This window comes from Hylobates moloch, unplaced genomic scaffold (genome assembly GCF_009828535.3).
Source record: "Hylobates moloch isolate HMO894 unplaced genomic scaffold, HMol_V3 SCAFFOLD_13, whole genome shotgun sequence".
Classification (NCBI taxonomy): Eukaryota; Metazoa; Chordata; class Mammalia; order Primates; family Hylobatidae; genus Hylobates; species Hylobates moloch.
In genome coordinates, this window is record NW_026652288.1 from 48,936,632 (window position 1) to 48,949,239 (window position 12,608).

Consider the following 12,608-nt stretch of genomic DNA (forward strand, 5'->3'; position numbering starts at 1 on the left):
AAAAAAAAAAAAAAAAAAAGAAAAAGAAAAGAAAAGAAAAAGAAAATAATCCTTTTTGGCTTGATGTTTCACCGTCCAGAGTCACTGGAGTGGCAGCATCACCCCCATTGCACTAGTTGAGGGCATACTGGAGTGTTGAAACCAGGGTTTCATTTGAATACTCATAGTATTTTCCTATAGTCCCTTCTATTTCTGTATGGTTGGTAGTAATGTCTTCTTATTTATTTATTTATTTATTTTATTTTATTTTTGAGATGGATTTTTGCTCTTGTTGCCCAGGCTGGAGTGCGATGGTGTGATCATGGCTCACTGAAACCTCTGCCTCCCAGGTTCAAGCGATTCTCCTGCCTCAGCCTCCCCAGTAGCTGGAATCTGCCCGCCTTGGCCTCCCAAAGTGCTGGGATTACAGGCATGAGCCACCGCGCCTGGCCTATTTTTTATTTTTATAGTATAGAGACAAGGTCTCACTATGTTGTGCAGGCTGAACTCCAACTCCTGAGCTCAAATGATCCTCCTGCCTTCACCTCCCAAATTGTTAGGATTACAGACTTGAGCCACCATGCCCAGGCTTCATTTTTATTTATTTATTTATTTATTTATTTTTTTTTTTTGAGACGGAGTCTCACTCTGTTGCCAGGCTGGAGTGCAGTGGTGTAATCCTGGCCCACTGCAACCTCCACCTCCCAGGTTCAAGTGATTGTCCTGCCTCAGCCTCCTAAGTAGCTGAGATTACAGGCATGCGCCACCATGCCTGGCTAATTTTTGTATTTTTAGTACAGATGGGGTTTCACCATGTTGGCCAGGTTGGTCTCGATCTCTTGACCTTGTGATCCACCCACCTTGGCCTCCCAAAGTGCTGGGATTACAGGTGTGAGCCACCACGCCCAGCCTCATTTTTATTTCTGATTTTAATTATTTGTGTTCTTTTTTCTTAGCTAAGTGTTTGCTAATTTTACTGATTTTTTTTTCAAATAACCAAACTTTTGGTTTTGTGTTTTCAATCTGTTGAAAGCCAGTGGGTCAAAGAAGAAATCACAAAGAATACTAGAAAATACTTTGAGATGAATGCAAATGAAATCACAACATATCAAAACTTACTGGATGCAGTGGAAGCAGTGCTCAGAGGAAAATTTGTAGCTGTAAATGCCAACTTTCCAAAAGAAGAAATAGGCCAAGCACGGTGGCTCATGCCTGTAATCCCAGCACTTTGGGAGGCCAAGGCGGGCGGATCACCTGAGGTCGGGAGTTCGAGACTAGCCTGACCAAAATGGAGAAACCTCATCTCTACTAAAAATACAAAATTAGCCGGGCCTGGTGGCACATGTCTGTAATCCCAGCTGCTTGGGAGGCTGAGACAGGACAATCACTTGAACCTGGGAGGCAGAGGTTGTGGTGAGCTGAGATCACGCGGTTGCACTCCAGACTGGGTAACAAGAAGGAAACGCTGTCTCAAAAAACAAACAACAACAACAAAAAATTAGCCAGGCATGGTGGCACATGTCTGTAATCCCAGCTACTTGGGAGCTTGAGGCAGGAGAATAGCTTCAACCCGGGAGGCGGAGGTTGTGGTGAGCTGAGATCATGCCATTGCACTCCAGCCTGGGCAACAAGAGCGAAACTCTGTCTCAATAATAATAATACTACTAAATAAAGCAAATAAAGAAGAAATATCTCAAATCAATAATCCAACTTCATATCTCAAACTAGAAAAAGAAGAGCAAACTAAACTCAAAAGTGGTAGAAGGAAGGAAATAATAAAGACTAAAGCAGAGATAAAAGAAATAGAAGAAAAACAAAAGAGAGTAATGAGAGAATACCACCATCCGCCTATTTCCTCAGCATACTTCTTGTGCCATGTTTTTTTTTTGGCGTGATGTCGGCTCACCGCAACCTCCACCTCCCAGGTTCAAGAGATTCTCCTGCTTCAGCCTCCTGAGCAGCTGGGATTACAGGCATGCCCCATCACACCCTAATTTTTGTATTTTTAGTAGAGACAGGGTTTCTCCATGTTAGGCAGATCTCAAACTTCCGACCTCAGGTGATCCACCCGCCTCGGCCTCCCAAAGTGCTGGGATTACAGGCGTGAGCCACCACGCCTGGCCTAAATTTTTCAATTTTTGTAAAATCACACCTTGCTGCAGCCTAGACCTCCCGGACTGAAGTGATCCTCCCATCTCAGCCTTCCAAGTAGCTGCGACAAGCAGGCTGAATTTTTTATTTTTTATAAAGATGGGGGGGGGTCTCACTTTTTTTCCCAGGCTGGTCTTGAACTCCTAGCCTCAGGTGATCCATCTGCCTGGGCCTCCCAAAGTGCTGGGATCACAGGTGTGAGCCACCCCAACCAGCCAACCATTTGTCAACTTCTGATGAGTTTATAGATTTAGGCTTTGAGCATCCTGAGTTGTGACCATCGCAAAAAGAGATACCAGATATTATGTGTCTCCTGATGGAAGAACTCACTGGCTGGGTGCAGTGACTCACGTTCATAATCCCAGCCCTTTGGGAGGCTGAGGCGGGCGGATCACGAGGTCAGGAGTTCGAGACCAGCCTGGCCAACATGGTGAAACCTCATCTCTACTAAAAATACAAAAAATAGCCAGGCGTGGTGGCGGGCACCTGTAATCCCAGCTACTCGGGAGGCTGAGGCAGGAGAATGACTTGAGCCCAGGAGGTGGATATTGCAGTGAGCTGAGATCGTGCCATTGCACTCTAGCCTGGGTGACACAGCAAGACTCCATCTCAAAAAAAAAAAAAAAAAAAAGAACTCACCACTGTCTATGAAGTAGTCTTACCAAAATAATCAAATCTGAATTTGATCAAATCTTTCAATCCAATACCAATTTACAAAAACTCCATAGGACAGAGGAAAGATGCCACATGATCAGCAAAATCCAGAATGCAGGAAATTCAACAGGACAACAATCCAATTTTTTTTCTTTTTTTCTTCTTTTTCACCTGGAACAGGGAAGGAGGTACAATCCAGTTTTTTCAACAAATAAATTGCAAGAGAGAAAAAAAAATACCTCAGATGATTTCTTGTCTATTTCCCCTGAATAGCTCCAGGACAGGAAATGCCTGAGACAGTCACTGCAAGACTGCTGCTACAAGAATAAGAAATATTTTCATTATCTAAAAGCATATTAAATTCCTTTTAAAAAATAAAAAAAAGTTTATATATGCTTAAAATGTATCTTGAAGGATACATAAGAAACTGGCTCTACGAAGAGGAACTGAATGCAAGACTTTACTATACATTCTTTTGTACTTTTTATATTTTGTTCATGTTTTATGTGATCAAAAATAAAATAATTGGAAAGGAAAGAAGGAGGAAGGAAGAAAAATTTTAGACCAGTTGTGTTTCTCTATAACTTCTACCAAGCAAGTCTAATTCTAACCTCTGGTTAATCCCTCTTATATATAACAACCCTTCAGACCTTTGAAAATGTCTCTCTTTTCCCCTTTAGTTTTCTTTTTAATTTAATTTAATTTTGTTTTATTTTATTTTATTTTATTTTATTTTATTTTATTTTGAGACAAGGTCTTGCTCTGTCACCTAGGCTGGGGTACAGTGGCACAATCATAGCTCACTGCAGCCTCAACCTCCCAGGCTCAAGTAATCCTCCCACTTCAGCTTCTCAAGTAGGTGGGACTACAGGCGTGCACCACCATGCTTGCCTAATTTTTAGATGTTTTGTAGAGATGGGGTTTCCCTGTGTTGCCAAGGCTGTTCTCAGACTCTTGGGTTCAAGAGGATCTGCCTGCCTTGGCCTCCCAAAGTAGTGGGATTGCAGGTGTAAGCCACTGTGCCCAGCCTTTAAAATATTTTTATTTTTAATTTTTAGAGATTGGGTCTTGCGCCGGGCGCGGTGGCTCACGCTTGTAATCCCAGCACTTTGGGAGGCCGAGGCAGGCGGATCACGAGGTCAGGAGATCAAGACCACGGTGAAACCCCATCTCTACTAAACATACAAAAAAAAAATTAGCCGGGTGTGGTGGCGGGCGCCTGTAGTCCCAGCTACTCCGAGAGGCTGAGGCAGGAGAATGGCGTGAACCCGGGAGGCGGAGCTTGCAGTGAGCCGAGATTGCGCCACTGCACTCCAGCCTGGGCGACAGAGCGAGACTCCGTCTCAAAAAAAATAAATAAATAAATAAAAAGAGATGGGGTCTTGCTATGTTGCCCAAGCTGACCTCGAACTCCTGGACTCAGGGGATCCCCCTCCCTCTGCTTCAGCCTCCTGGGTAGCTGGGACTACAGGTGCATGACACCATGTGTGGCTCCCCTTACATTTCTTTCCTCCAACTAAACATCTCTGTGTCCTCTCATTGTTCTTTGAGTGACTCAGTTAATAATCCCTCCTTGCCAGGCACAGTGGCTCACGCCTGTAGTCCCAGCTACTTGGGAGGCCGATGTGGGAAAATCAACTGAGCTTGGGAATTCAAGGCTGCAGTGAGTCAAGATCGCACCACTGCACTCCAGCCTGGGCAGCTAAGCGAGACTCCATCCAAACAAAACAGAACAAAACAAAACAACTTAGTAGGACATGGGCTGGGTGCGGTGGCTCACACCTATAATCCTAGTACATTGGGAGGCCAAGGAGGGCAGATCACTTGAGGTCAGGAGTTTGAAACCAGCCTGGCCAACATGGTGAAATTCCATCTCTGCAAAAAATACAAAAATTAGCCAGGCATGATGTTGCACACCTGTAATCCCAGCTACTCAAGAGGCTGAGGCAGGAGAATCGCTTGAACCTGGGAAGCGAAAGCTGCAGTGAGCCTGGGAGACAGAATGAGACACTGTCTTAAAAAAAAAACAACAAAAAAACCCCCCAAAACTTAGTAGGACATGGACAGTAGAGACAAAGAGAAGGCTTGGACAAAAGTGGGGTAGAGGTAGAGAGCCTCAGAGAGCAAGACATCATGTTTTTGAACACTACCAGAAAACGACAGACAGAAGAAGGAGCTTAGTCTAGGTAGGAAAGCCATCTGAAGAAATCCTTCAGAAAAATTAAATTTATATAAATGTGAGCAACAGAAGAGTATCGTATTAAATTCCACACAAAGTTACTATAAGAAAAAAGAGAATTGAGGCCGGGCGCAGTGGCTCACATCTGTAATCCCAGCACTTTGGGAAGCCGAGGTGGGCAGATTACCTGAGGTCAGGAGTTCGAGACCAACCTGGCCAACATGGTGAAACCCCATCTCTACTAAAAATACAAACATTAGCCGGGCATGGTGGCAGGCGCCTGTAATCCCAGCTACTCAGGAGGCTGAGGCAGGAGAATGGCTTGAACCCAGGAGATGGAGGTTGCAGTGAGCCGAGATCCTGCTATTGCACTCCAGCCTGGGGGACAAGAGAGAGACTTGGTCTCAAAAAAAAAAAAAAAAAAAAAAAGTAAAAAAAAAAAAGAAAAGAGAATTGAGAATAGGTAGGTTACAAAAAAAAAGAAAAAGAAAACAGATAATGAGGACAGAAAAAGATTCATGCCAGAGAGATGCTCACAAAACAGATGAAAATCATAACATTTTATTTTAAAGTGAGCTAAAAGACATTAAGAAAGTGATATAAAGTTGGGTGCTATGGCTCATGCCTGTAATCCCAGCACTTTGGGAGTCTGAGGCAGGCGAATTACAGCAGTTTGAGACCAGCCTGGCCAACATGGCAAAACCCCATCTCTACTAAAAATACAAAAATTAGCCAGGCATGGCAGCGTGCACCTGTAGTCCCAGCCACTCGGGAGGCTGAGGCAGGAGAATCACTTGAACCTGGGAGGTGGAGGTTGTAGTGAGTTGAGACGATGCCACTGCACTCCAGCATTTCAGAGCAAGACTCTATTTCAAAAACAAACAAACAAACAAACAAACAAAAACTTCCCTCCTTCCCTCCCTCTCTCCCTCCTTCCCTCCCTCCTCTTCCTTCCTTCCTTCCTTCCTCTCTTTCCTCTTTCTTTCTTTCTTTCTTTCTTTCTCTTTCTTCTTTCTTTCTTTCTTTCTTTCTCTTTCTTCTTTCTTTCTTTCTTTCTTTCTTTTTCTTTCTTTCTTCTTTCTTTCTTCTTTCTTTCTTCTTTCTTCTTCTCTTTCTCTCCCTCCTTTCTTTCTTTCCTTTCCTTTCTTTTGCTTCTTTCTTTCGAGACGGTCTCCCTCTGTTGCCCAGACTGGAGTGTAGTGGTGTGATCTCGGCTCACTGCAACCTCCCTGCCTCGGGCTCCCTTGATTCTCCTGCCTTAGCCTGCCGAGTGCCTGGGTTTGCAGGCACGCGCCGCCACGCCTGGCTGGTTTTTGTATTTTTGGAGACGGGGTTTCGCCATGTTGGCCAGGCTGGTCTCCAACTCCTGACCTCGAGTGATCTGCCCGCCTCCGCCTCCCGAAGTGCTGGGATTACAGACGGAGTCTCCCTCACGCAATGCTCAATGTTGCCCAGGCTGGAATGCAGTGGCGCGATCTTGGCTCGCCACAACCTCCACCTCCCAGCCGCCTGCCTTGGCCTCCCAAAGTGCTAAGATTACAGCCTCTGCCCGGCCGCCACCCCGTCTAGGAAGTGAGGAGCGTCTCTGCCTGGCCGCCCATCGTCTGGGATGTGAGGAGCGCCTCTGCCCGGCCGCCACCCCGTCTAGGAAGTAAAGAGCGTCTCTGCCCGGCCGCCACCCCGTCTAGGAAGTGAGGAACGTCTCTGCCCGGCAGCCACCCCGTCTAGGAAGTGAGGAGTGCCTCTGCCCGGCCGCCCCGTCTGGAATGTGAGGAGTGTCTCTGCCCAGCCGCCCTGTCTAGGAAGTGAGGAGTGCCTCTGGGACTGCCCACCCCCATCTCGGGAATGAGGACCCCCCGGCCCCACCCTCTGGAATGAGGACTCTGCCTGGCCTCCTGCCCGGCCGCCCCGTCTGGGAAGTGGGGAGCGCCTCTGCCCGGCTGCCCCATCTGGGAAGTGGGGAGCGCCTCTGCCCAGCCGCCACCCTGTCTGGGAAGTGAGGAGCCCCTCTGCCCGGCCGCCCCGTCTGGGAAGTGAGGAGCGCCTCTGCCTGGCCGCTGTGCAAACTTCCAAGTGTGAAATGACAGCCTTTCTGCAGGTGTACCCAACAGCTCCGAAGAGACAGCGACCATCAAGAATGGGCCATGATGACGATGGCGGTTTTGTCGAAAAGAAAAGGGGGAAATGTGGGAAAAAGAAAGAGTGATCAGATTGTTACTGTGTCTGTGTAGAAAGAAGTAGACATAGGAGACTCCATTTTGTTCTGTACTAAGAAAAATTCTTCTGCCTTGGGATGCTGTTAATCTATAACCTTACCCCCAACCCCATGCTCTCTGAAACATGTGCTGTGTCAACTCAGGGTTAAGTGGATTAAGGGCTCTGCAAGATGTGCTTTGTTAAACAGATGCTTGAAGGCAGCATGCTCCTTGAAAGTCATCATCACTCCCTAATCTTAAGTACCCAGGGACACAAACACTGTGGAAGGCCGCAGGGACCTCTGCCTAGGAAAGCCAGACCTTTGTTCACGTGTTTATCTGCTGACCTTCTCTCCACTATTATCCTATGACCCTGCCACATCCCCTTCTCCGAGAAACACCCAAGAATGATCAATAAATACTAAGAAAAAAAAGTAAAAGTAAATAAATAAATAAATAAATAAATAAATAAATAAGAGACATGAAAGAAGCTAGGCGCTGTGGCTTGCACCTGTACTCCAGCCAGGGCAATAGAGTGAGACCTCATCTCTAAAATAAATAAATAAATGAAAAAACAAATAATTTTTTTTTGAGACAGTCTGTTGCCCATGCTGAAGTGCTGTGGCGCAATCTTGGCTCACTGCAACCTCCACCTCCCAGATTCAAGCGATTCTCAGGCCTCAGCCTCCCGAGTAGCTGGGATTACAGGCATGCACCACCACACCCCGCTAATTTATGCATTTTTAGTAGAGATGGGGTTTCGCCATGCTGGCCAGGCTGATCTTGAACTCGTGACCTCAAGTGATCCAAAGTGATTAAGTGATCTCATTTGTCCAAAATGACAAATATTGTAATTTGAAAAAGATTGCAGGCAACTGCCACCACACCTGGCTAGTTTTTGTGGGGTTTTTTTTTTGGTAGAGATGGGGTTTCACCACGTTGGCCAGGCTGGTCTCAAACTCCTGATCTTTTTTTTTTTTTTTTTTTTGAGACGGAGTCTCGCTCTGTCGCCCAGTCTGGAGTGCAGTGGCGCAATCTCGGCTCACTGCAAGCTCTGTCTCCCGGGTTCATGCCATTCTCCTGCCTCAGCCTCTCCGAGTAGCTGGGACTACAGGCGCCCGCCACCACGCCCGGCTAATTTTTTTGTATTTTTAGTAGAGACGGGGTTTCACCGTGGTCTCGATCTCCTGACCTCGTGATCCACCCGCCTCGGCCTCCCAAAGTGCTGGGATTACAAGCGTGAGCCACCGCGCCCGGCCTAAACTCCTGATCTCAAAGTGATTCGCCTGCCTTGGTCTCCCAAAGTGCTGGGATTATAGGTGTGAGCCGCCGCACCTAGCTGACATATTTTAAATATTTAAGGAATAACAAGCCGGGCGTGGTGACTCAACGTCTGTAATCCCAGCATTTTGGGAGGCTGAGGTGGGCGGATCACCTGAGGTCAGGAGTTGGAGACCAGCTTGGCCAACATGGTGAAATCTCATCTCTACTAAAAATATATATATATATGAAATACCCAGGCGTGGTGGCGTGTGCCTGTAATCCCAGCTACTTGGGTGGCTGAGGCAGGAGAATCACTTGAACTCGGGAAGCGGAGGTTGTAGTGAGCCAAGATCGCACCACTGCACTCCAGCCTGGGCGACAGAGTGGGACTCCATCTCAAAAAATAATAATAATAAATAAATAAAAAGGAAGAACAGGTGAGCCAAAGCAAAGCTAATCTTCAACAATAACGGGCACAGACAAATTGTTATCAATATTTAGGGACTCAGGGATTATTGTTCCCATGACCCTTTCCTGAGAAATCCACTAGAGAGTGCACTTCAGACAACTAGAGAGATGTCAACATAAGGGCTGAGAGTCAGTACTGTATATTAGTTACTCATGGAAATTAGAATAAATGAAGGTAAAAGAGAGATTATAGTATGTAATGGCCATATGATCTGATAATGTAGACATTATAACCAAAAAAGATAGGAGAAAGGGAATAGCATTTACAAAAAAAGTTTAAATGTGTTTTTAGTAATCATAATGATGAAGGTAGTACTACTAGTTATTCTGAGACTGTTTAATGTATTGTGTAGGATAAAACAAATGAGGAATTACGGAATGTTTTAATTCTCCCATTTCTGTGTCCATAAGAACCATGACTCTTGATGGAAGAAAGAAAACAGACTTTTCGTAGTTTTGTAGTCCCAAATTTGACAAACCCAATAGTAATGAGCATCTTCAATAGTAATGAGCATCCTGGTGCAGAGATGGTAGTCTCTAGTGACCTTTTTTCTTCTTTTACAGTTGAGTCTCACTCTGTTGTTCAGGCAGGAGTGCAGTGACCCAATCATAGCTTACTGCAGCAATCCTCCTGCCTCATCCTCCCAAGTAGCTGGAACTATGGGTACATGCCACAGTACCCAGCCAAGTTTTTTTTCATTTTTTATTTTTTTGAGATGGAGTTTCGCTATTGTCCCCCAGGCTGGAGTGCAACAGCATGATCTCAGCTCACCCCAACCTCCGCCTCCCAGGTTCAAGTGATTCTCCTGCCTCGGCCTCCTGAGTAGCTGGGATTACAGGCACCCGTCACATGCCCAGGTAATTTTTGTATTTTTAGTAGAGATGGGGTTTCACCATGTTGGCTAGGTTGATCTCAAACTCCTGACCTCAGGTGATCCACCCTCCTCAGCCTCCCAAATTGTGGGATTACAGGTGTGAACCACCACACCCAGTCCCCCAGCCAAGTTTTTTATTTTTGTAGAGAGCATTGGGCACTATTGTTCCCCAGTCTGGTCTCAAACTCCTGGACTCAAATGATCATCTTGCCTCAGTCTTCCAAGTCACAGGGATTACAGGTGTGAGCCACTATGCCCAACTCTAATTATCATTTCTCATTAAAGAAACCAAGATTCTTGAAGAAATATGTGGAGACTGCTGGATGCTGGGGAAATGGTAAGACCAATGGATTGGAGTGAACGTGAAGGACACAAATTGTTGAGGTGGCATGGTTGAGTAAGTGAGCTAAAAGGAGATTATTGGAGATTTGGGGTTGAAATTTCTAAGATAGTACAGTTTTTGGTGATGCTAAGGTCTAAGTTGAGGGCAAGGCAGGCGGATCACCTAAGGTCAGGAGTTCGAGACCAGCCTGGCCAAGATGGTGAACCCTATCTCTACTAAAAATATAAAAATTAGTTGGGCGTGGTGGCAGGTGCCTGTAATCCCAGCTACTCAGGATACTGAGGCAAGAGAATCGCTTGAACCTGGAAGATGAAGGTTGCAGTGAGCTGAGAGTGTGCCATTGCACTCCAGCCTGGGCAAGAGAGTGAGACTCTGTCTCAAAAAAGAAAGAAAAGGAAAGGAAAATTAAAGAAAAGGAAAAGAAAAGAGAGAGAGAGGGAAGGAAAAAAGAAAGAGAGAGGAAAGCAAGGAAGCAAGAAAGGAAGAGGCTGGGTGCGGTGGCTCACGCCTGTAATCCCAGCACTTTGGGAGGCCGAGGCAGGTGGATCATGAGGTCAGGAGATCGAGACCATCCTGGCAAACACAGTGAAACGCCGTCTCTACTAAAACACAAAAAATTAGCCGGGCGTGGCAGAGGGCGCCTGTAGTCCCAGCTACTCGGGAGGCTGAAGCAGGAGAATGGCATGAACCTGGGAGGCGGAGCTTGCAGTGAGCTGAGATGGCTCCACTGCACTCCAGCCTGGGCGACAGAGCCAAAAAAAAAAAAAAAAGGCTTTGTATGTTGCCCAGGTGACTCAACTGTCCTCAATAACTCTGCCTCTCCAAAGTTGGGTTACGCATCTGATTTATCTTTGAAACATCCAGGGACTAGTAAAATTGGTGCACCCAGACCAATTTTTTTTTTTTTGAGACAGAATTTTGCACTTGTTGCCCAGGCTGGAGTGCAATGGCGCGATCTTGGCTTGCTGCAACCTCAGCCAAGGAATTCGGGCAGCCTCTAGAAGCTAAAAAGGGAAGGAAATAGATTCTCCCCTAGGGCGTCCAGAAGGAACCCAGCTTCACCAACACCTTGTAGTCCTGTAAGGCCCGTTTCAGATTCTGACCTCTAGAACTATAAGATAATAAAACTGGCCGGGCGCGGCCTATAATCCCAGCACTTTGGGAGGCCAAGGTGGGTGGATCACGAGGTCAAGAGTTCGAGACCATCCTGGCCAACATGGTGAAACCCTGTCTCTACTAAAAAAATACAAAAAATTACCTGGGTGTGGTGGCGTGCGCCTGTCATCCCAGCTACTTGGGAGGCTGAGGCAGGAGAATCACTTGAACCCGGGAGGTGGAGGTTGCAGTGAGCCAAGATCGCGCCATTGCACTCCAGCCTGGGCAAAAAGAGTGAAATTCTGTCTCAAAAAAATAAAAATAAAATAAATAATAATAATAATAAAATTGAGTTTGTGGTAATTTGTTACAGCACCGAGAGGAAACGAATACAACCACCTGCCACCTGCATCCTTCCCATGTGCCCCCATACATGCATGCATGCATTCATTCATTCAGTGTTATGTGTTGCTCCAAACACTGAGGACATAGGAGAATAAGAGACAAGTTTCTGCCTTCAAGGGGCTTACATTCTAGAGAGTGCAGACAGCTAATGAACAACTCAGGAAATAACTTCAGTAGTAAGTGGTATGAAGAAAACGAAACAAGGTACTGGGAAGGTGACCACTGCTGTGCGCCTGGAGGAGCTAATTTAGACAGAGTGGTCAAGAAGGGGGGTCTCTGAGGCAGTGTCATTTGCACCAAGCTTTAAATAAGAAGGAGCCAGTTGTGTGTTGACCTGAAAGAAGAGCATTCCTGGCAGAGCAACTAGCGAGGGGACAAGGTCTGAAGGAAGAATGAGCTTGGAGGGTCTGAGGAACAGAAAGGAGGCCAGTGTGGTGGAACAGAGAGAATCATGTGGAGGCCATGGCAGAGGAGGTGGTTAGAGAGGAAGGGAGGGGCCGGACCATGCAGGGGCATATATACCACAGTAAGGAGTGTACATTTTAATTATAGAGAGAAGCTTAAGAATTTAAGTGGGGGAGTGATGAGATTGTATTTTTGTATTTGCTTTTTTTTTTTGAGACAGAGTCTTGCTCTGTCGCCCAGGCTGGAGTACAGTGACTTGATCTCGGCTCACTGCAACCTCTGCCTCCTGGGTTCAAGCGATTCTCTTGCCTCAGCATCCTAAGGAGCTCGGATTACAGACAAGTGCCACCACACCTGGCTAATTTTTGTATTTTTAGTAGAGATGGGGTTTCACCATGTTGTCCAGGATGGTCTCAATCTCTTGACCTCATGATCCACCACACCGGCCTTGGCCTCCCAAAGTGTTTGGATTACAGGCGTGAGCCACCGCACCGGCCGTTTTTTTTTTTTTTTTGAGACAGAGTCTAGCTCTGTTGCCCAGGCTGGAGGGCGGTGGTGCCATCTCGGCTCACCACAACCTCCGCCTCCCGGGTTCA